This window comes from Choloepus didactylus, chromosome 19 (genome assembly GCF_015220235.1).
Source record: "Choloepus didactylus isolate mChoDid1 chromosome 19, mChoDid1.pri, whole genome shotgun sequence".
Lineage (NCBI taxonomy): Eukaryota > Metazoa > Chordata > Mammalia > Pilosa > Megalonychidae > Choloepus > Choloepus didactylus.
This window is the reverse complement of record NC_051325.1, coordinates 26,813,908-26,839,306: the sequence shown is the minus strand read 5'-3', so window position 1 is coordinate 26,839,306 and position 25,399 is coordinate 26,813,908. Positions and strand designations below refer to the sequence as shown.

The 25,399-nt window shown below is 38.5% G+C and overlaps 1 long non-coding RNA gene across 1 annotated transcript; it reads right to left on the bottom strand.

Moving 5' to 3' along the window:
* Positions 1–13,320: 13,320 nt before the first annotated feature.
* Positions 13,321–17,141, bottom strand: LOC119515832. Its single transcript, XR_005213156.1, has 3 exons — positions 17,002–17,141; positions 16,652–16,794; positions 13,321–15,253 (listed from the first exon to the last, which is right to left on the bottom strand). It is a non-coding gene; the product is annotated as an uncharacterized LOC119515832 (long non-coding RNA).
* Positions 17,142–25,399: the final 8,258 nt, after the last annotated feature.

Below are 25,399 nucleotides of genomic sequence, written 5' to 3'. Positions count from 1 at the left end.
TATACGAAGCTTCTCTAAATTTATTTGTAGTCAAATATATGCTCTGCCTAACTCACAGTAATTCCAAAAATATCCTTTGTTTCTGATTCCACAGTGGATTGAAGAGGAAGCCTTTGGAGGGGCAAAGACACAGTTACTTTATCAACAAACTAAATTGCTGCTGGTATAATTAGAGATTTGGATGCACACTTGCATGGCAACATTTTCACCTATTTCCAGGGATTTTGTAAGGAGAGAAGGAAGAAAACTAATAAATAGAAGAGCTTCAGCTACCAGCTGATGCTTCCAAGTTGAACTAACACAGAGTTCTTCTTTTTCTAGACATCCAATAATGACCACTTACAATGAAAATGTTCAAAAATTAATTTTGGGGATGAACACACAACTGTGTGATGGTACTATGAACAACTGCACACTTTGTATGACTACATGGCATGTGAATATATCTCAATAAAACTGAATTTTAAAAAAAGCAAAATAATAATAACAATAATAATGATGACCACTTATTACCAGGGCATGTTGTACTTCAAACATCTAGTTAGGAGAGTACTAGCTGGCAAAGCCTCTCATCTGATCAGTGTAAGACACTCCAGAACCATTTAAAGAAACCATCCCACTTTTCCCTAGAATGAAGGATAAGGAAACTTAGGAAACTTGTGATATGTTATTTTATGAAGGAACATTCTTGATCCTGATCAAGGTGGGCCTAGATAGAAGTGTGTCCACTTTCTCAGAACAAATTATAACATGTTAGTGGAAAGTGACAAAGACAAAAATTAAACCAGGAACAGGAAAGAAAGAAGTTTCCAATTTTAAATAGGGAGCCCAGGAGAGACTGCAGTGAGAAGGTGACATTGAGTAAAACCCTGAAGAAAAGGGGAAGAGCGTTCTAGGAAGACAGCAAGTGAAAAGATCCCAAAATAGGAGTATTTGTGCCCCATGTAAGAAACAGGAAGGAGGCCAGGATGCTGGAGTGGAGTGAATGACAGGTGAGCAGCAGGAAACAGAGCCCCATAAGTTGCAAGGGGTCACGGCAGGCAGGGCTTTGTGGGCCATTTTAGGGTCTTTGCTCCTCCTCAGAGTGAAGAGAACCACAGGAGTTCTGGGAAAGGAGTGACAGGTGTGACTTGCCTTTGAACAGCATCCCTCTGGTGACTACACTGAAGTTAGAATGAAGCAGAGACAAGGGTGGAAGCAGGGAAACCTGTTACAAAACTGCTGTCCTAATCCAGGCAAGAGATGGATCAGATCAGAGCATAACCAGGGAAGTGGTGAGAAGTAGTCAGATTCCGAATGTAGTTTAAAGTTTGCTGGTAGATCAGATGGAGTTAAGACAGAAAGAGGGGAGTCAAGGACAACTCCAAAATTTTTGGACTGAGCAAGTAAAAGGAAGGCATTGCTATTTGCTGAGATGAAGAAGACTGGGAAAGAAAGGGTTTGGGATGGATATCAGAAACTCACTTTGGATTTGTTATATTGAAGCACCCAAATGGAGATATAAATGAGGATAGAGGTAATCATGAACCTATGAAGTTCTTCCTTACTGACTTTCTCTGGCTTTGACCTCCAATGCCCTTATTTGAATCTTGATTTATGTGAAATTATTTTGTAAAAACATTGTGCCAGTTTGAATGTATTATGTCCCCCAGAAAAAGCCATGTTCTTTGATGCAGTCTCGTGGGGCAGACGTTTTGGTGCTGATTAGATTTGCATGCAAATGTGCCACACCCAACTGTAGGTGATAACTCTGATGAGATGTTTCTATGGAGGCGTGGCCCCACCCATTCAGGGTGGGCCTTGATCAGTAGAGCCATATAAATGAGCTGACGGGCAGAGGGAACTCAGTGCAGCTGTGAGTGATATTTTTAAGAGGAGCTATAGCCAACAGGGATGCTTTGAAGAAAGCACAGGCGCTGCAGATGAGAGACAGTTTGAAGATGGCCGTTAAAGCAGACTCTTGCTCCAGAGAAGCTAAGAGAGGACAGATACCCCAAGTGCAACTAAAAGTGACATTTTTGAGGAACTGCAGCCTAGAGAGGAACATCCTGGGAGAAAGCCATTTTGAAACCAGAACTTTGGAACAGACGCAAGCCACGTGCCTTCCCAGCTAACAGAGGTTTTCCAGACACCACTGACCATCCTCCAGTGAAGGTACCCGATTGCTGATGTGTTACCTTGGAAACTTTATGACCTTAAGACTGTAACTGTGTAACCAAATAAACCCCCTTTATAAAAGCCAATCCGTCTCTGGTGTTTTGCATTCTGGCAGCATTAGCAAACTAGAACAAACACAAAGCACTGCAAAGTGAACATTATTAATGTTTATAAATGGAAATCCCAGGATTATGCCATCAGCCCAAGTAGGACTTTTCATTTGGCCCCTGGAAGACCAAGTTTCCATAAAACTTGGGAACATGTAAGAGTCCTCAGCACCCTCAGGCATTCTTGGGCAAGTGAGTACAGACTGGATTATTTGCAAGCAAATATATATTGCCCTTTGTGGAAACCTTCATAGTTTAACATTTGGAAAATTAAATACCTACCATTAAATATTAAACTAAGGAGTACTTGAAGTAACAACCAACCATGTACACTTTTCCCAGGAAGAAAAAGCATTACGTGCAGCTGGAGGAAATATGGGTTTAACTGAGAGTATCCGAAATCCATGGGTTTTCTTTTTAAAGAAACCATAGTCCATTCTTGCAAACCATCTCCCACTTCCATCCCATCTCCCAACCACCAGCTCTGCCCTCACTCCCACCCACACTAGTCACATCTCAGTAGGAACAGCTGTCACCACAAAAGTCATCTCTGGGCCAGGACAGCCAGCTGGCTCTGTGATTCACAAACAAATTAACTCTGGGGTTTTATTTTGAGCAAAGGGGCTTCCTATCCTATGTTCTTTGCGGCCATCTATATTTTTGCTCTTGGGTAAACAAACACCATCTCAAATGTCATGTAAGGCTGAGCCATTTTGTGGGTTTTCAAGGTCACTACCCACCACAGCTTTTATAAATGTTCCTTCTTAATCAAAAGTCTATCGCTTGACAGCTTTTCCAACAAAGAAGTATACCTACTTTAAGCAGCTATACAGATGCCTAGGGTTCTTCTTCCCAAAGGTAGAGGGGTGTGAATATCATTCTTCCATTAAAAAGTTAATGATGCTCTCAGGCAAGATGGCGGCATAGAGAGGAGTGGAAACTAAGTAGTCCCCCTGGAACAACTACAAAAAACCAGAAACAACTAGTAAATAATCCAGAATAACTGCGGGGGGACAAACGAGACCATCCACTCATCACACACCAACCTGAATTGGGAGGAATGCCCAAGAACACAGCATAAAATCTGTAAGTATAACCTGCGGAACCAGGTCGTGAGACCCCCTCCCCCATAGCCCAAGCTGCAAAGCCTCGTGGTGTCAGAGAGAAGCTCTCTCCCAGCAAGCGAATACAGCTCAGCTGAGCTCCAACCAGGGTTTTAAGTAGCGAGTGTGAACTGCTCACTACAGGTACGCAGCCCCAAAAAACAGACAGAGGCTTTGGGTGACGACTGACCTGGGAGAGCCAGAGGGTTGACTTGGACTGGGTCTGAAGGGGACTATCTGTTTCTTTTTCGGCTCAGTGGAGAAAGCCCCAGTCATTTTCAGTTTCCAGGGCTGTGACTCGGGGAAGGGCGGAGACAGCACAAGCAGAGAGAGAGACCACTGAAATGCTAATGACCTCCACCTGAGGGGTCTGTCTTCTCTAGGAGGAAAGGGGTGGGGCCCTTTCCATTCAGAACCAGACCCCAGAGCCTGGGGGAACACGGCCATACCTCCTCACACCAGTCAAGAATTATAGGCTAACAGGCGTCACCTGCTGGGCAGAAAAGCACAGTGACCTGAGGCATTAAAGGGTGGAGCAATTTTCTAAGACACACCCTCAGGGAAACCAGATACTGAATATTTCTTCCCTCTGGGATCTGAGCCTGTTCTGGTCTGGGAAAACCTGATTTGGATAACCAAGGAAACCATGCCTAGACAACAGAAAATTACAACCTACACTCAGAAAAACAAAGTTATGGCCCAGTCAAAGGAACAAACGTACACTTCAACTGAGATACAGGAATTTAAACAACTAATGCTAAATCAATTCAAAAAGTTTAGAGAAGATATTGCAAAAGAGATAGAGGTTGTAAAGGAAGCACTGGACATGTATACGGCAGAAATCAAAAGTTCAAAAAACCTACTGGTAGAGTCTATGGAAATGAAAGGCACAACACAAGAGATAAAAGACACAGTGGAAACATACAACAGCAGATCTCAAGAGGCAGAAGAAAACACTCAGGAACTGGAGAACAAAACACCTGAAAGCCTACACGCAAAGGAGCAGATGGAGAAAAGAATGAAAAAATATGAGCAACGTCTCCAGAAACTCAAGGATGAAACAAAGTACAAGAATGTACGTATCATTGGTGTCCCAGAAGGAGAACAGAAGGGAAAGGGGGCAGAAGCAATAATAGAGGAAATAATTAATGAAAATTTCCCATCTCTTATGAAAGACATAAAATTACAGATCCAAGAAGCGCAGAGTACTCCAAACAGAAGAGATATGAATAGGCCTACGCCAAGACACTTAGTAATCAGATTATCAAATGTCAAATACAAAGAGAGAATCCTGAAAGCAGCAAGAGAAAAGCTATCCACCACATACAAAGGAAGCTTAATAAGACTATGTGCAGATCTCTCAGCAGAAACCATGGAGTCAAGAAGGAAGTGGTGTGATATATTTAAGATACTGAAAGAGAAAAACCACCAACCAAGAATCCTGTATCCAGCAAAGCTGTCCTTCAAATATGAGGGAGAGCTCAGAATATTTTCTGACAAACAGACAATGAGAGACTTTGTGAACAAGACACCTGCCCTACAGGAAATACTAAAGGGAGCACTACAGGGTGATAGAAGACAGGAGTGTGTGGTTTGGAACACAATTTTGGGAGATGGTAGCACAACAATGTAAGTACACTGAACAAAGGTAACTATGAATACGGTTGAGAGAGAAAGATGGGGAGCATGTGAGACACCACACAAAAGGAGGAAAGATAACGACTGGGACTGTGTAACTTGGTGAAATCTAGAGTATTCAACAATTGTGATAAAATGTACAAATATGTTCTTTTACGAGGGAGAGCAAGCAAATGTCAACCTTGCAAGGTGTTAAAAATGGGGAGGCATTGGGGGAGGGATGCAATCAGCATAAACTAGAGACTGTAACTAATAGAATCATTGTATTATGCTTCCTTTATTTTTATACCAAGGTGAATGCAGATAAGAGGGGGGGATAGGGGAGGCATGTTAGACACTTGACATTGGTGGTATTGTCTGATTCTTTATTCTACTTTGATTTAAGGTTATTTTTCCTTTTGCTGCTTCCTAGCTGTCAGTTTTTTTGTTTCCTCTTTCTTTTGCCTCTCTACCTTCTTTGACTCTCCCTCCTTGTGGAAGAAATGTAGATGCTCTTGCTTAGTATGAGCAGAATGTTCCATTAGGATGAACTTAAATGTTTGGAAATGAACAGGGGTGTTGGTAGCAAGATGTGAGAATAACTAACAGCGCTGAATGGTGTGTGAATGAGGTGGAAAGGGGAAGCTCAGAGTCATATATGTCACCAGAAGGAAACTTGGAGGTCAAAAGATGGAAATGTATAAAACTGAATCCTATGGTGGGCAATGTCCATGATCAACTGTACAAATACTAGAAATCACTTCATGAACCAGAACAAATGTATGACAATACAATTAGAAGTTAATAATACAGGGGCATATAGGGAAGAACTATATACCTATTGCAAACTATATACTACAGTTAGTAGTATTTCAACATTTTTTCATAAACAGTAACAAACGTACTATATCAATACTAGGAGTCAACAATTGAGGGGGGTTGGTTAGGGATAGGGGAGGTTTAGAGTTTCCTTTTCTTTTTTTCTTTTTTCATCGTTCACTTTATTTCTTGTCTGGAGTAATGAAAAGTTTCTAAAAATTGAACAAAAATTAAGTGTGATGGATGCACAGCTGTATGAGGGTACCCAGGGGCAAGTGATTGTACACTTTGGATCTTTGGATAATTGTATGGTATCTGAACAATCTCAATAAAAATGAAAAAAAAAAAAAGTTAATGATCATTTCTCAAAGTATAGGCGTAAGACATAGAATTAACATATGACATAATATGTATTTCAACATTTTAAAAAAACAAGCAAATATATGTGTTGCAGCACAGCACCATCTACTGACCAGATAGAGAAAGAATGTGGCTAGGGGAAGAGGAAAGGAAAGGAAAAGAGAAAGAAAAGGCAAGACTAGGGGAGAGGGGAAGGTTAGGGAAAGGAGAGCTGAGGGGAAGGAGAGGGAAGGGAACGATGGGAGAAAAGGGAAGGGAAAGAAAAGAAAAAGGAAGAGAGGGAAAGGAAGGAAATGAAATATCTGTCGGCATTAAATGTTAACTATGAAATAAAAATATTGTGAACCTTAAAGAGACATTAGCTTTCCACTAATCCAATTCCATATTCCATAGATAAAGACACTAAGCTCAGAAAACATAGTTAAATTCTCCAAGGGTGCAAATGACACTCAGTTCTCCTATTTATAAGTGAAAGCACTTATGCATTTTTAAGGTTTAAAAACAATCAGCCTGCTGTAGTATTGAAGAAAAAATAGATACACAGATCAATGGAACAGAATAGAAAGTTCAAAAATAGGCCCACACATTGATTCTATTATTTTTCAACAAAGAAACAAAGGCAATTCAATAATGAAAGTAGTCTTTTTAACAAATGGTGCTGGAACAATTATGCTAAATATATGCAACCTCGACCCATACCCCATAGCTTGTACAACAATTAACTAAAAATGGATCATAAATCAAAATAAAAACCATAAAAAATAAAACTTCCAGAAGAAAACACAGGAAAAGATCTTTGTGACCTTGGCTTAGGCAAAGATTTCTTACATACAATACCAAAAACACAATCATTAAAAAAAAATGATAAATTGGACTTTATCAAAATTAAGAATTTCTTCTCCTTGAAAAATGAGAATGAAAACAAAAGCCACAGACTAGGGAAAAAAAATATTTCCAAATGACATATCTGATAAAGAGTTTGTATCCAGAATATATATTGACCTTTCAAAACTCAGTAATAAGGAAGCAAACAATTGAATTTTAAAATAGGCAAAAGATTTGAATCAATAAAATTCTCAACATCAGTATTTATAAAGAAATGTAAATTAAAACCACAATGAGATACCACGACACATTTACAAGGATGTCTATAAATAAAGAAACAAACAAATAAATAACTGATAATATCAAAGGATGAAAAGCAACTGGAAATCTTTTCTATTGCTGGTAGGAATGGAAAATGGCATAGCTGTTTTGGAAAACATAATTAAATACACACTTACCATATGACCCAGAAATCCTATTCTTAGGTATTTATGCAAGTGAAATGAAAATTACCTTTAAAAAAAAAAGGGTGTGAATATTTATAGTTGTATGGTTGCCTTATTTGTAATCAGCAATAACTGGAAACAATCCAAATGTACCTCAATAGGTAAATGGATAAACAAATTCTGATACAATGGAATTCTACTCAGCAATAAAAATGAATGAACTGATGATTAACCCAACAAACATGGATGACTCTCAAATGCATTATGTTAAGTGAAAGAAGACATTCTGGAAAGGCTTTATATTGTATTATTATTATGTATTTTTATTACATTCTGGAAAAGCAAAAACTATAGGGGCAGAAAACAGATCAGTGGTTCCCAGGGCTGGAGTGGGGGAGGGGTTACTACAAGGGGGCAAGGGGGAATTTTGGGGGTGATAGAACTATTCTGTATCTTGATTGAGGTGGTGATTGTACAATTTATGTATTTTTCAAAACACTCAGAACTGTACACTAAAAAGGGTGAATTTTACTATATGTGTATTATACAAAAATGCAAAAAGTAATTAGACTGTAGTCTGATACATGACTCACGAATATTTGAAAAACAGAATGGAATTAAAATTATTTTCTACCTGTGCCAGTTCGATGTATTATGTCCCCCAAAATGTCATTATCTTTGATGCAATCTAGTGTGGGCAGACATATTAGTGTTCATTAGAATTTGGAATCCTTTGGGAGTTTCCATGGAGATGTGATTCAATCAACTGTGGACAAGACCTTTGGTTGGATAATTTCCATGGAAGTGTTGTCCCACCCATTCAGGGTGGGTCTGAATTAAATTACTGGAGCACTATATAAGCTCAGACAGAAGGAGCAAGCTTGCTACAGCCAAGAGGGACATTTTGAAGAATGCACAGAAGCTGAGATAGTAGCTGCAGATGAGAGACAGTTTGAAGACGGCCATTGAAAGCAGACTTTTGCTCCAGAGAAGCTAAGAGAGGTCAAATGCCCCAAGAGCAACTAAGAGTGACATTTTTGAGGAGCTGAAGCCTAGAGAGGAACATTCTGGGAGAAAGCCATTTTGAAAGCAGAACTCTGGAGCAGACGTCAGCCATGTGCCTTCCCAGCTAACAGAGGTTTTCTCGATGCCATTGGCCATCCTCCAGTGAAGGTACCCGATTGTTGATGAGTTACCTTGGACACTTTATGGCCTTAAGACTGTAACTGTGTAACCAAATAAACCCCCTTTTATAAAAGCCAATCCATTTCTGGTGTTTTGCATTCCGGCAGCATTAGAAAACTAGAACACTACCCTCAGACTCCATTTACTTGTACTAATCAATATGCTCTAAGAAGAAAGCATTTGCTAGATATAAACAAATATTGGCTCCTTGTATATTATCCTACATTTAAAAATAATGGTATCTGAATTGGTAAGATCTTAGTATAATAACTACTACATTATCCATATTTTAATGATTAAAATCTATTATAGTGGTTTAGACTTGCAAGTAATGCAACCTCTGAGTACAGTTTTAACCTTCATTGTCATCCATATGAGCCTCCAGAAATTATTTCTGGTAGATTACAGAATACTAGTAAACACATGGTTCTGAACGTGCTCTCTTTGTTTTCAGTCTCCATATTACACTCTTATCTATACATTTGTTCTTACGACCCAGGTGACATTTCAGCCCCAAGGAGAAGAGCGTAAACGTTGCCGTCTATAAGCAGAACACTGATTGAATTGGTTTTATGATGCCAGGACTAAGAGTCAGCCAAAAGGAGAGGGGGAAACAAACTACTAACACTCTCACAACATCACACCACCCAAGGCCATCCTGCACACTAACATTTATCACATCCGTGCTTTAATCATCACTTCTCTTTAGACCCCTCATTTACTAATATGGTTCTGGAGCTAAATAAATTTCATTTATTTAACAATCATTTCTTGTATGTCTATTATGTAAGGTATTGTGCTAGACACAAACTCAGGATTTATTGATGTACAGAAAGACAAAGGACCTGTTGTAAAACAGCTGATGATCTCAGTGAGGGTACAGACACATAAAGTCAGAAATGATGGTAAAAATGGGGAGCTCCAGGAACTCACGTAAGGAAGGTTGAGGCATCAATGCAATGCTCCAAACCAGGGGGTGGGAGTGTAGTTATTAAGGTAAGAAAAATGTGAGAGCATGGACACTAAACTGTTTGATTCCCTTTAGCCATTTATTAACCAGGCTGCTTGGGGAATATCTGGCAGGAAAAGAAGAAAGTATGAGCAAAGCCCTAAAGGCTTAGAGGTCTTTAGCTTTATATAATCTTGTAATTAGAGATTTACCCCATGATAAAGATATGCTTAGAAAACAAAAGACATTTTTAAAAATTAAAATCTGTTTAATCCAATAGGCACCAAGTGGAAACAGACAGGCAAATCTTTAGAGAAAACTCTACCCCAAATTATATCATTTAACCATCTTTAACTGAGGAAAATATATTGCCATTAGAGTGTCTTATGCTAGACAACTAAATTCTGACAATGTTATCAGGTGATTAAAAAGAGACATCCAATAAATAGGTAGTCTCCACAATCCTTTCTAGTCACAAAATTCTAAGCATTTAGAGGTAGAATCTGACCAGTCTGATCTCTGATAATGCCATTTTAGAAATAGATAGTAATCTCTTACTTTAAAAAAAAAAATTTCCTGTAGCAGAATAATATTTAGTCATGTTATTTCTTTGCATAGAAGTTTATCATTCATAGAAAAACTACCAGGCCTTCTTTCAACAATCTTATCTAGTGTCCACATGGTGCCCTGACCTGTAATGCCCATTTGGGTTATGCATTGACTCATCATTCCCTTCAGTTGTATAAAGTCTGTATAAAATAACTAGTAGCTTAAATGCTTAGATAAGCTCTCCCTCAAACCTCAAAATGAGAACTAGAATATCACAAACCTAGTCATAATTTTTATCTATGCCATTTTAAAAGACAAGGTTTCAATAAACGTTATTCTTTTGCATGCCATAAATTCACCTCCCCATAGCTCCAAGCTTGTCATAGTTTCATGGTTATGGATTTTAGTGAATTCATCCATCCTCAGCCTTCAGTCTTTGCCTTTATAATACATTCGTACTAAATAATTTAGAAATTGCATCCATTTATTTGTTTCCTAGATGTCACTTTTCTGTTATTTTTTCCTCTTCCTTTTCTGACTTTTCATTCTCCCTCCCTCCTCCCCCACTCCCACCCCCAGCTGCTCCATTATCCAAAGAGCCTCCGATGTTTAACAGTAGTGGTGATTTGAGCAATGGGCTGCGGTAACGTTTCTTGAGGGGGTGTCCTGATAGTTTAAGGTCATGACCTAGCAGCAACCCGGCTGACATTTAGAATGAGTTTAAGATTACTTAGTTTCCAGGTTGCTAAGACAAATACCATATGATGGACTGGCTTAAAAACAAGGATTTACTGGCTCACGGTTCCAGAGGCTAGAAGGCCTGTCTCCTCCCAGGTCGGTAGTTTCTGGCTGGCCGGCAGTCCTCGGGTTCCTGGGCTTTCTTGTCACATGGAAAAGTCCTCTCCTTTCTTTTCTAGTTCTGTCCACTTCCGGCTTCTGCTCCGATGACTTCCGGTTTCTGACTCCTCCCCTTGACTTTTTCAGAGTGTGTCTGAATTTTTTCCGCTCACAGAGGACTGCAGTAATCTGATTAAGACCCTCCCTCATTCAGTTGGGCCACACCTTAGCTAAAAATAACATCTTCAAGAGATTCTATTTACAAGGGGTTCACGCCCACAGGAATGCAGATTAAGAACATGTGTGTGGGGGTCCATAATTCAGTTTACTACAGTTACCAAAGAGTTAACACCCTGATAATTTTTTCAGTGGACTTAGCAATGGTAGGATGATTTTTTTTCTTCTTTGCAAATACTTTTACAGCTATTTAACTGGAAATCATTTCTTCTAGTTCTTGCTTCTCCTGGGCAATGATGCATAGTGAGCTGAGATCTACTTTCATGTGTCTGATGTATTACTTCAGGCAAACAGAAGCACCCAATATAATAAGTCATCTAGATGGGATTGTTCCATAAGAGTCTTGAAAAGCTAAGCAACCTTAAAAAGTGAACATTATCATAGAACTGATAAAAGAACAAAAGAATCAAGTGTGAAACATGATTCATTTATTACTGCAGACACAGAAAATTAAATACATTCACCCCATTTACCAAGTATGCTTGCCCAAGCTAATACATTTACCAATGTGTCACTTGCTCTTACTTTTATAAGCCAAGGGAGGACCACGAGAAAAGGTAAATTATGCAAAGTATTCACTGTTTACTTTGGACTGTCATTGTTAACTCATAGACATTAAGTCAAAAGAAATATGGGGTTCCACCAATCTTGAGCAGTGTTAGGGAATGATCACCCACAGTCTTCACCATATATGTGAGACACCCCTTTGGAATTAGACATCACAGCAGCATGGGAAGTAGCAGGTTGTGGTAGACACACTGACAAAGGGTAGTTGCTTTTTACCCTGTATTTGTATCGGATCTATAGAGATTTTGTTCAAGATCTATTATAATTTCTAAGTTATATGTTGGTACCCAATGTCTCATTCAACTGTTAACACTTTCTTCACAAATATACTTGTGATTCTTGACTACTCCTGAACCTATGTGCCATAGACCTTAAATCCCACTCTAAGAACTCTATGCAGAAGACTAAAAAATACCTGTAATTCCTGGCCTCTGCCTCACATCTACAAGAGTCCCTATCTACATTACACTGTTGCTCAGAAAACGGGTTACAGGAATTGCCCACTATAGGGGACTTGGCTGAGCTCCACCCAGAGGTTCTTGAATCCCCTTTGTCGTAGCTGTTCACCCATCCACCAGCTTCAGTGGGCTTTGCTTCATATGTTCAGTACATGTGACTTCTGAAGGCTGATCTTAGGTTCCTGGAGCCACTTTGCTGCACAGATAGCCAGAAGTGCCAGAGAATTTATGGCCTTCCAGGGTGACCTACCACCCCCATTTGCCTGGAGCTAAAGGGTTTCCCAGGATGGGAGATTTCCAATGCTTAATCTAGGACAGTCTCAGAAAACTTGGATGGTGGATCACTCTGTGGGCTCCCCGACTACCACTAGTGGGCAGCCTTTAGCCAATGTCTGATGGTTGCAGGAGCATGAAAGCCCAGCTTTCTAGTCTCAATTTGGGAGAAATTCTGGGGTTCCATTTTGCTCCAGAGCTCCTTGCAGGATCAAGTTGAGTCTGGGATTTCCCATGCTTGGCATCTTTCCTTCTGTATCTGGTTTCCCCCAGAACATCCTTCATAAACCACTTGCACCCAATTCTCATCACAGTGAAATGCTTTAGGGCATCTCCCTGAAGACACCTGCCTCTCCATGAGGGTTAGAAATATCACAGGATGTCTCTATTATTGAAATCCACAAGGCAAAATTTTAGCCAAATTTTTGTACGTCCTCACCTGAAACAAACTGATAATAGAAGTATCGTCAGGTGGAAATATTCTTTTGTCCTTGTGAGTTTCATTTATTTGTTTTTTTGTCTATAGCCTCAGATCAATTTGGTAAAGATGACAGAGGTGGCAGCAGAGGGTGAAGGTGGCACTAAAGAGCAAAGAAATAGCTAAAGGAGGGAGAAGAAATTCAAATAATAAACTCCAGGTGATCAAGATTTGATTATTTCTTCTACAGTGAGACTTAAGTGGTATTTTTCCTGAAATAAAACTACAATCTCCAGTACATTAAAAAAAAATTTGCTTTACTATGATATTTAGTACAGTAATATAATTACTATGTAATTATTTATTTATATATACTTAAATTTTTTTTTCTGAAACTGTAACCCAATAAAATAGTAGCCTTGTATGGAACTGTTCTTTTTTTTCTTCTTCTTCTTCTTTTAATGTTTTTAAAAAGCTCTCCTTCACTGACTTGCTCTCTCTTTGAACCATTGAAGTTGCTATATGTTGAGGAGCAATTTGCAATTAGTTACCAAAATAATAATAATAATAATAAGGTAGCTCTATATCCTGTGTGTTAGATTTAAGGAAAAGGTTTCCCTTTCAGGACCTCATGACTGTACAAGGTTCAAACAAAGTACAGGGCTCTAATGAACAGACTGTTTTCCTGGGTAGGGTCCCTGCACAGAATGACTTCATTCAGGGCTACTGCTCACGCATGGAAAGTGTTGGTAAAAAAAATCCCCCAGAATTCAGACGACCTTTCCCAACTTTCGTTTTTTTTTTCCCCCTGTTTGTCTTTCAGTTCTAAGCCAGGGATAACATAAATATTCATCAGCTGGTATTTGCAGGAGTTGCAAAGTTATGAATCAGGCCACGCGGCTTCCCTCCTTGCCCATCGACAGAATGGCAGCCTCTCTTCCCAGATCCCAGCCAAACGACACTTTCCAAAATCCCCAAAGTGTACTTGCAGGCCTTTCAAATTCAGACTTTTTTTTTTTTTAATGCTCAAAGCAGAAATGCTGTCTGCTTAATGTTTACCATGGGATTATAGAAGAAAAAGAAAAACATTACTTTGCCAAGCTTTAAACTTTCAGATGCCTTGACGTAACAGGCAAAAGTGTTAGCAGCCCCAAATGTTGGTAGTATATATCGCTGGATGTGACTGTTGCAGATTTCCTTTTTATATCAAATACCAGACAGATACCTGACACATTTATTGTATAAAGAACAGGGGCGATAACCACAGCTTTGATCTGTTTGTACAGCTTTGTTAACCACCTGGGCAGGTGTTAGAGAGAGCTGTTAGGAAACACTTTGAATAAACTACTTCAAATATATCCTCAATGTTGAGCCATAAAACTATGAGAATTGTGCCTGACATATGGCCCAGGGAGAGCTGGTCTCTCTGTAATCCATATTTCACACAAACTAGCACTTTTGAATCTGGAATCTTTTCATCTTTGAGGGTCGCTCACTCAAATAAAGCCCTAGTAAAAGGTGAAGGAAAATGGAAAGGAGAGTGTGTGGTGATATATAGCCCGCAGCACAGTCACTGAATCCAACCCCAGTGCCTAATAAATATATGTAAAATGTAATTTTATAGTTATAGGTTAAATGCATCAATATGAAATATTCTCCTTCTGGCTTTGCTCATCAGTGTGTTTCATCCAAAACTCAACATTTGGCCTGTCTTTGTCTCTGTAGAAATGTCACCTACATGTATGAGTTAACTAGATAATTCTAGGACACGTGGATCATTTTAAAGAAGTGTCACTCTAAGGGGCATACTTGGAAGACTTGTTAGGAATGTTCTATAGTTTCTGAATTTTAAATAACAGTTAGAGATCAAGATCTCATATAACCACTGTTGTGGATTTTTCTGGGTTCTGCTATCTTACCCATATCTGACAATGAAAATAATTGCCTAAACCACTAAAACACAGAGATCAAGAGCAGGGTCTCAGGTGTTCAAATAAGGCCCAGATCCCACCCTCGAGAGAAACCTGACTGGAGCAGATACTCATGGTCGGATTCCAGTCTCTTGTTTCCATCTTGGAGTCTAGTCTTTCCAGGACCAGAGTGGCAGCCGGTGATAAGTGCTCAAGTGTATTCTCCCTGTTACTAGCCTTCATCAGAATAAGGCTCAAGAAGAGCTGTTTGATGGAGTCAAAGGCAATGAACTTCTGCAGGAAAAGCTCAACAGTAGACACAAGAGTGAAGAATTGTCACATATGGCCAGAGCCATTTGAGAGGCCAGCTGAGTTAAAATAAGCAGGAAGGCATTTCCTCTCCTTATCTTCCTTTCTCAATACTGAGTATTCTGACCTGAAAGTAGCAGAGAGGAGAATTAGATGTCAATCTTTCTCTTAGACTGACTCTATTTCAAAGCACATCGGATCATAATGCCACAACGAATTCCAGTTAGGTATTCAATACTCTTACATTATCAGGGAAGAAAGTAACCAGTTTCAACAGTGGCCCAGAAAGTCTTGCTTCCAAGTGGATTTTATGTTTTGATCTTGGACACAAGCAAGAGAAGGTTTGTGTTTATTTGCTTCTTTTTCTTTATTGATAAAAGACTATGTACATATTAAAGACCACTTCCTGTGTTCCAACCTTTCTTTCATCCCTCCGGCTTCTTCAAAAATACTGCACTGTTCCCACAAGTACTAAAATTTTTAACGTACAAGGGAACTCCAGATCAGTTGAAGCCTATCCCAAATTTAGTTCATAATTTTCCATCAACCTGGTCCATGAAATTTATCATTAAAATTAGGAGACTTTGAGAGTAAATGGGACATTGTTGGCATTGCTAATAATTATGCTGGAGAACAAGTGTAAATTAGGACTGTTTTTGAAAACTAGAGCATCTGATGACCCTACACATGGGGTCTTCCAGATCTCCCTCTCTACTTTTATCTTCACTATCCACCTTTGTTCTCTGGATAATAAATTGCTTTCCTGTTAGAAGCTTTAATACAACTTTATTTGGCTGCTGATCATAGCTGTACCAAATTATCATTGATATAGCTTACTCAGCCTGTATCCTCCTGAGTTGTCCTGGATAATGTAATATTCCTTCTGTCTTCTCTTTGATGATTTCAAAGCATACCACATAAACAGTTGTATTATCTGTATTATGTAGGGCTGGTACTACCTCAAGAACAATAGAAGATTAGATCCTTTATTTCTGTTGTTTGTGTGAGACTACTCAGTGCATTCTGAGTATCCAGTGTTGGTTCTCTATACGGAAGTATGCCCAGCTCTTGATAGCAGGTACAAGATAACTTACAAGGTAGAAGGTGACTCAGATTACTTTTATGGGATCAGTATCCACAAATGTTAGAGAATAGCAGCTTCATAGAATATCAGCTTCAACATCTTGGTTTGGCTTGAGACTCCATGATGCCAGCTGACTTCTAACTCTTCCATGCTGAATTCCTCTTACTGACCTTTTTGGTGATTTTGAAAAGTCACTACCTCCCTTGCTTCATAAAGTTCTTCACCATTGTAATGTGGAAAATAAAATTAAACCACTTCATGGTTGATAATGTTTTGAAATAATAATTACCTAAAACTACAGACGCTGTTTAAACTGATTTTAAAAATTCTCAAAGGGATTTGTATAGACACATTTTTACATTTCTTACTATTAAAACTTCATTTATTTGATTCTTAAAATTTTATCAATATCTACAGCTCTACTACTATTAGTTGACTGACCTTAGGTAAGTCACAATTTGTCTGGGTCAGTTTCCTCAACCACAGATAAAGAGGCTGGATTTTCAGCATTTCTCGGCTCGTCCCAAGTTTCCCGAAGAGCATCTGTGCTCCTCTTGACGCGTGGTCGTTCAACATTTCCTGTGCTTAGTGAGATCCAAAAAATTATTTTTTGCTTGAGCAACTCAGAGTTGTGTTTTGTTTGTTCCAACAATGTATACCTTGAATTATGAAATATTAGCTGGACATAGTTTGATGCTTAAATAAAAAATAATTTTCTCAGAATAACTACAGGAATTTTAATCACTCACAACTTTTTAGGAAATGTTGCATGATTGGGATGTGACACATACCTTCACCTAATTTATACAGCCACAGAATCCATTTTTCAGAGTGAACCACAGGATGTGCTCACAGAATACCTGTGAGTAACATCTGGCCACATTTACGTGAAATGTTCCAAGCAACTCGAAAATTCTGTAACTTTGTGAAATTTCAATGACTTGTCGGTTTCAATTTGATAGTGACTTGCTGTAAAAAATAATCAAAGAAATTTTATATGATGAAATCTATACTCAAGAAAACTATGCTCCTTAATATTAACATACATGTCCCCTTTTATATTTCTGTTTTGAAAGTCAAGCACAATTTCACAATAGCAATTTATGACAAAAAACATTCATGTATGAAGTCAATGTTCTCAGAATTTTATACTAAAAATTCTGAATTTAAACGTTCCCAATGGAATGCTTTAAGTATTTGCCAAATTTGAATCAATGCATAGAATGTCAGAGTTGGTTCTTAAAAACTCCATAATATCCCTGGCAAATATCCAGCAATTAAAATAACAAATATTTATCAAACAATTATGTTTCTTCATGCAAGGAGATGGTGATAAAGCAGAAAGCAAACCAGACACATTCTCTGCATTCATGGATATGAAAATCTGGCTTCTAGTACCATCTCCTCATAATGTCTAGTTATTGGCATTTTATTTTGTTCTTAGGAAAACATTGAGTAAGTTCACACATAGGTCTAGTTAACAGCATGTTAAGAAAATGAAGATCACCTGACATCAACTCCAAGACTGTAGTACATTCTACAAGCAGCACCTGGTGTCCAGGCATCTTTACCATATTGTTTGCTGTCCCCTGAAGGCCCTCAGTGTGACCAGAACTGGAAGCAATGCCACATATGTAGACAGAAGACCTTTAAGGGGGACTCTCCCTATTGTTCTGGCACTCCATCTGTGTTAATGCACTAAAGGATTAATAAGCATAACAGTTAGTGATAATAGATCTTCCTTCTGCAAGATAAATATTGACGGCACCAAAGAGCATGAAGGAAGCAGGGTGCTGTAGCAGAAAGAGCTCACTGTCAGGTGCCCATGGACTTGGATCACAGATCTTACTCTAGTATTCCTCACAGCACAAACTTGATACTCAGAGAAATACCTAATGGCAACTAGGAATCCTCTAGGAAATTAGAGATCATGTCCATAAAATTCCAACCTCCACTCCTTCTTATCACCCTCCACATGAAACTGGTTAAAAGTTTAAAGAAACAGTATATTGTTTCATAATTGACATGCTATTATGTGATAGTTGGTGACAGGAAGAATTATTCATTTTACTGGTTTTACCAGTGTGGCCAAGGTCCAATTATGCACATTTTCTAACATGATCCTTTTCCTGGTTTGAATCTGTTACATACCCCATAAAAGGCCATGTTCTTTTAATGCAATCTTGTGGGGGCAGACCTGTTGTTGGGTGGGACCTTTTGATTAGGTTGTTTCCATGGAGATGTGACCCCACCCATTCAAGGTGGGTCTTAATTGTCTTTACTGGAGTCCTTTAGGAGAGGATAAAAGACAGAGACATTCTGGAGAGAGCTGAGAGAAGTTAAGATCTGTAATCCAGAGTTTGCCCCTGGGAGAAGCATAAAAGAGAGAAGATAAAAGAGAGAACCAAAGACAGAGGCCCAGAGACATTCTGAAGAAAACCACAGAAACCAGAAGCTAAACCCAGGAGAGGACCAGCAGACTCCAGCCTTGTGCCTCCCCATGTGACAGAGAAATCCCAGATGCCATCAGCCTTTCTTCAGAGAAGGTATCATCCTGTTGATGCCTTAAGTGGGACATTTTCATGGCCTTACAATTGTAAATTTATGAACTCATAAACCTGCACTGTAAAAGTCAATCCATTTCTGGTGTATTGCATTTCAGCAGCTTTAGCAAACAGGAACAGTCCTTTACTTCCAGATTTTATTCCCAACCCTTAGTTTGATGGAAGCAAAAATATAAATGAATCTAGACTGGGAAGTGATATTGGCTCATATTAGCTTTGACTAGTGACAAAACCTGATTTATGCTGTATTCTTGACCAAGAGTCAAAAGTCAGAAAGGTCAGGAGTTTGCCAGTTTGGAAGTAGGAGCATTAGCAGAGAGATCATTTAGTAGAGGGGGAAGAGATCCTCATGCCTGAACCTATGGAACAGGCATTTCCAGTGAAGAGGCATTGGAGGCACTGGTCCCTCCCCACACTCTCTAGTCCTCCCCCTTTCTAAGAAAGGTCCAACAACTGTGGCGAGTATCTTGCTTTCCAGGGATCTTTCTTTCTATGTTTACTTGCCTGCACTTGCATCATTTTCTCCATCATTTGCCTGCCCAATAAAGGATGGACAAGAGATGGCAAAAGAGTGGAAATCTAATCAAATGATTCTGGATAAATTGTTAACAGACCCAGCCTAAGAGTAGCCAAGAAACGTTTTGCTAAAATAAGGTTTGGGAGAAATCTGTGGATTTCATTTAGATTGTGTTTATGTGACAACAAAACATTTGGTCAACACAGTGGAAAGTAGGCAAATTGTTTGTGCAGTTGTGTAGACAAAAGCACTAGAGGATTCAATGGTTCCCTTCTCAAATTTCTGGATTCTGGCTTTCATATGCACTACACTGCCCATAATCATGAATATTTAATAGTTTCATAAATTAAATATTTCTAATAGATTCACAGTTTACTAATACCTGTTCAAATGTTTTCTGTTGAGATGCATTTTTTTCAGTCATAGATATGCATGTGTTTGGGAGTGTTAAAAATAGTGAATGTTAACTTCAATCAGTTAGATGATTGAAGAATTTTTAAAAATAACTTCTTCCTGAGTATTTTAAGTGCATTTAAGAAAAAAAAGATCACTGCTTCAAACAGAGATGTTCACATCATGACACATATCTTATTAAATTACCATGATTCAGAAATTCTCCAAAAATCTGAAAGATATTGCTCATTAATATTAAAACTAGACAACACAGTTATGAAATCAGCTAACAAAGGAAAATCAGAACCAAGTTTTTGACTAGGGAGGGCAAAGCTCTTGTTTACTATTATTCATAAGTTGTCAAAAAAATCTGATCTGTTTGCTCACTGATATTAAAACCAGATAACATGGCATCAACAAATAAAAGAAAATCAGAACCAAAAATGTGTTCGTGACTTGGGCAATGCTACTTGTTTATATGGTAAAAAGCTTATGCTCTGGATAAAGGAGATGCCAAGGTTCCTAAGAGAAAGCCTCCTTCTTTTTGTCAGGTGCTATTTAGGATACAGTGTTTCATCCACTCTACTGGACATATTTGACAATGTCACTCTAATAAACATTGCCATTTTTTTCAGATTTCCAAGATGCCAGTTATGGTACTACATGCTGTATATTCTTAACACTATTATTTTTGTACTAGCTTGCTCATACATCATTCCTTACCATTTGAAAGCACATCACTGCTCATTGTTTCATCCTATTGATTAGTGATATTACTATCCCACTTAAAGGATAAAATCTAATATTCAAGATCATTCACTCAAGACAATGTGTCCACTCAATGGCTGGACTGGGCCATGAACTAGAGACCTTGGATAATATTTTTGGGTGTTCCCCACAAACCATAACTGAAAGAATTAGTAAGAAAAAAATTCTACTTTATGTCACTATGGTATTTGCATCCCAAATAACTGTAAAATATTATATGTGTATATATATACATATATATGTACACACACACATATTTATCATTGCAACTGATATGCCTACTCTACAGAAAAACTTAAATTTTTTATTTCATTTATTATTGCAATTGAGGTGCAATAGTGAGGAACAAATTGAGGTAAGAGCTACTATATATTTTATTTTTCAAATAGGAGACCTAGATCAAAGGCAGTTAATGTGACTTGCTCAGGATAACCGTGTAGCATGGTTGGTCAACTTACACTAGGCTTGAGCCTACTAGATTCAGCTGCTTTAATATCTAAGGTTGTTCAGAACATCTTGATCTGTGCTATCCAATATGGTAGCCAGTAGCATCATGTGACTACTTAGATTTAAATTAATCTATTATTTATTTAAATTAATTGAAATAAAGCAAACATCCATTCCTTGGTCACAGTATGCACATTTCAAGTGCTCAACAGCCACATGTAGCTAATGGCCCCCATTTTGAGCAGCACAGATCTACAACATTGTTGTCATCTCAGAGCTGTCATGGAGCAGCCTGGTCTGGGTAACAGGAATCATTATATGAGAGGTGTGTTTCAGTGGGAAAACTCCAGAACAATTTATAATAACCATCATCTACATTATTGGTAAAGCTAGCACAGCCACATAGAGGACAACGACGTAAAAATATATGCTACTAATAGATACAATACATATGCTAGTTAGGTTGATTCTTGTATATTCAAATTAAAAGTAAAACACAATGTGCTAGGCACAGTTATGTTTTCAAACATTATGTCATGTAATATTTAGCCTTACCTCAGCTAAAGTTATTGAAATTCAAAGATAAAGAAATAATCTTTCAGACATCAGGTTGAGGGCAGGAGAGAAGTCAACATCAAGAGGTGGGAAAACAGGCTGGTCTTGGATTTCTGAACATCAAATTCAATGCCAGATAGCAATCCAAAATGTCTACAACATACTTAGGAAAAGAAAGTATAAACCAAAAACATTATACTTTTCCAAGGTGTCATTCAGATATAAAAGCAACAAGCAGCTTCTTAAATGTGCACAAACTCAAGGGATACAGCTATCCTTGAAAATACAATTTGCCACTGAAATCTAGGGAACTAAGAGGTGAATCAAAGTTAAGAACCAGAGAAGGAGAACTATGAAGTTTATAGTAAGTACTGGATCCATGTAACTGAAAACTAAGATTAAACAATTGGGGGAATTATTGTTATAGAATGGAATGCTTAATACCTTGACGATATATAATGATCATGCAGTAAAATTGGGAGAAAAAAGAAGAAAAAGGGAGAATAGGCATAAGATGCTAATTTCATTTTTTTAATTGCTGTGAGTCAAGCGATACTATCTCAAGCTGAAATATGTATGTACCATATAACCAAGATTACTCCAACTTCTTAAAGTTTTTAATATTTTTAAAATAAATTGAACAAGTACTTTAGGCTATAATACTTCTTTTTGAAAAGGAGTATTTATCTTAATTTTAAGAATTCCTTCAGGTTTCATTGTATCTTCTAATAATGCCAGGTAAAATTAAATTGAATATTTTATTTAAATGTGGCATTTGTTGTATGATCCTTTAGTAAAACCATTTCTATCTCTCTAGTTTGTCCTTTATTATATGGAATTCCTGAAATGATATTTACCTAATATAAATAATAATTATTCCTGGGTGGTGAAATGGGTGGTAATTTTTTTACTTTGTTGAATTGTTTGAATTCTTTAACCATTTTTACAAAAAAAAATGTTATTCTAGCTAAATAAACACTATAAAATAAATTATATATTGGAGTTGTTATATTCTTTCCTTTGATAATAATTATTGTTAACAAGATTTTCCTTTGAATGATGACTATTGTAGTGTTGATTTACAATTCAGAACAATTCTCACATATTTTTCCCATGTCATGCCCACAGCACAGTGAGCAGCAGATGCCATTGTCCTCATCTCACAGCCCAGGATCTGAGGGTCTCAAGGTTAAGCAATGATCCAAAGGCTAGTTACTCAGATCTTCATGATCATAATACAGCACTTCCAGTTGAGTTGGCCTCAGCCCTCATTTAGTGACGTTATTAATGAAGCTCTAACTAATATACAAAGTAAAGAATCTTACCATAAGCAACTCTGTCAATAAGAAGATTCCACTGTTAGAAACAGACCCAGGTGTCTTACAGCAATGGAAAACAAATCAGCTTTAAAGAGAGATGATTTAACCAGAGACTACAGGTAGGAAACCAAGCCATAGTCTTATCCCCAATGATGCTGAATTGAACGAGCAAGCAAAATCAAAGTTATTACTAAGTGAATTCCAGCCCTTGTTTTGGCATCATTCAGGGTAACACAATTCTTGGTTTTTAGAAGAGCCTGGAAAGTTTTCAGTTAAACCTCTGCTTATTATCTAAGTTCAGAAATTTGTCAGATAACTAGATAAAAATTAGCTTTTCTTATTTCTCCCAACTAACTATAAGCAACCATATTAAGGAAGAAAGAAGATATCCATTGCTCAAGTTAGATTTGGATAAGGACAGGAAATTGCATCTTTTAAAACACAGATAAGATTACCCATCACTTAAACACACAATAATAACCTTCTATCATTTGAGTTAACATTTATATTATCTAAAATAAACTCTCATCCTGATGTTGTTCTGTAATTGGTAGGTGACACTGCAGCAACTGTAAGTCCAGAAAGCTTCCTCTGTCTTTACATCATGAGAAACATTCAGACTTTCTTAAACAGACAAACTTTATTTTGTTGCTATGCAACTGACATGTAACACAGTCCATCAGACAGTAAATAAATTATGAATTTTACAATGAAGAGAAAAGTCTTTTCTCCCTGTTGAGAACAAGCCACAACTTCCTCTCATGCGATTCTAATCCACCACAGCCTTCTAAAGCTGTTTCACAAATGCCAATGTTTGGGGAAAATAAACAAGTAAGTGAATAGCATGGCAAGGACACAAATGTAGCTTGCAAAGTGCATGCTAAGAAGCACCAATACCATTCAATTCATTCGTACAAGTCTGGGAACCTGGGCTCTCAACACCTGGTGGAGGGAAGGAAGTTATTTCACGCCCACATTCTTCCAGGTATTGGAGTATAATCAAACTTAAACAAAAGAGATTCTAGCAATTTCTGTCGACTGGCACCAGCACTGTAGGGCTGGCCTAAGAGGGATTTTAGCCACGGGGGAAATACCAGTGAGGACAAGAAGCTTGCTAGGGTTGAGAACTGGTGGCTCACGGGCCAAACATGGGCCATACTATGTTTAACATGACCTATTCAGTGTTCAAAAATGTTAAATATTTGTCAATATTTCAAATCTTTACATGAAAATATAGATTTCTAGCTTTTCTTGAAAATTCTTATAGGAACAGTTAATTTGCATTTTTACAAAAATCAGTTGGTATAAGTTTCCAACAGAAAAACAGGTAAGAACTCAAACCTCTAATAATGAAGGACAGATAGATAAATTATGCCATATTCTTACAGTGGATTACTACAGAGGAAAGGACAGAACAAACTACTGGTATCCACAAGAACATAAAGGAATATCACATATGTTCAGCAGAAGTAAAACACAAAAGTACATAGTGACTCTTCTGAAGATGGCAGACTGGTGAGCTGTAAGTTTTAGTTACTCCTCCAGGAAAGTAGGTAAAAAGCCAGGAACTGCGTGGACTGGACACCACAGAGCAATCTGTCTTTGGGCATACTTCATACAACACTCATGAAAATGTCGAACTGCTGAGATCAGCGAAATCTGTAAGTTTTTGCGGCCAGGGGACCCACGCCCCTCCCTGCCAGGCTCAGTCCCCTGGGAGGAGGGGCTGCCAGCTCCGGGAAGGAGAAGGGAGAACTGCAGTGGCAGCCCTTCTCGGAAACTCATTCTACTGATTCAAACTCCAACCATAGATAGACTGAGACCAGACACCAGAGAATCTGAGAGCTGCCAGCCCAGCAGAGAGGAGACAGGCATAGAAAAAAAAAAATAACACGAAAAACTCCAAAATAAAAGCAGAGGATTTTTGGAGTTCTGGTGAACACAGAAAGGGGAAGGGCGGAGCTCAGGCCTTGAGGCGCATATGCAAATCCCGAAGCAAAGCTGATCTCTCTGCCCTGTGGACCTTTCCTTAATGGCCCTGGTTGCTTTCTCTCTTAGCATTTCAATAACCCATTAGATCTCTGAGGAGGGTCTTTTTGTTTGTTTGTTTGTTTTTAATCCTTTTTTCTTTTTCTAAAACAATTACTCTAAGAAGCCCAATACAGAAAGCTTCAAAGAATTGCAATTTGGGCACGTCAAGTCAAGAGCAGAACTAAGACAGCTCTGAGACAAAAGGCAATAATTCAGTGGCTGAGAAAATTCACTAAACACCACAACTTCCCAAGAAAACGGGGGTGTCCGCTCACAGCCACCATCCTGGTGGACAGGAAACACTCCTGCCCATCGCCAGCCCCATAGCCCAGAGCTGCCCCAGACAACCCAGTGTGACGGAAGTGCTTCAAATAACAGGCACACACCACAAAACTGGGCGTGGACATTAGCCTTCCCTGAAACCTCAGCTGATTGTCCCAGAGCTGGGAAGGTGGAGCAGTGTGAATTAACAAAGCCCCATTCAGCCATCATTTGAGCAGACTGGGAGCCTCCCTACACAGCCCAGCAGCCCACAACTGCCCTGGGGGGACGGCACTCATCTGTGACATAGCACAGTCATCCCTCAACAGAGGAC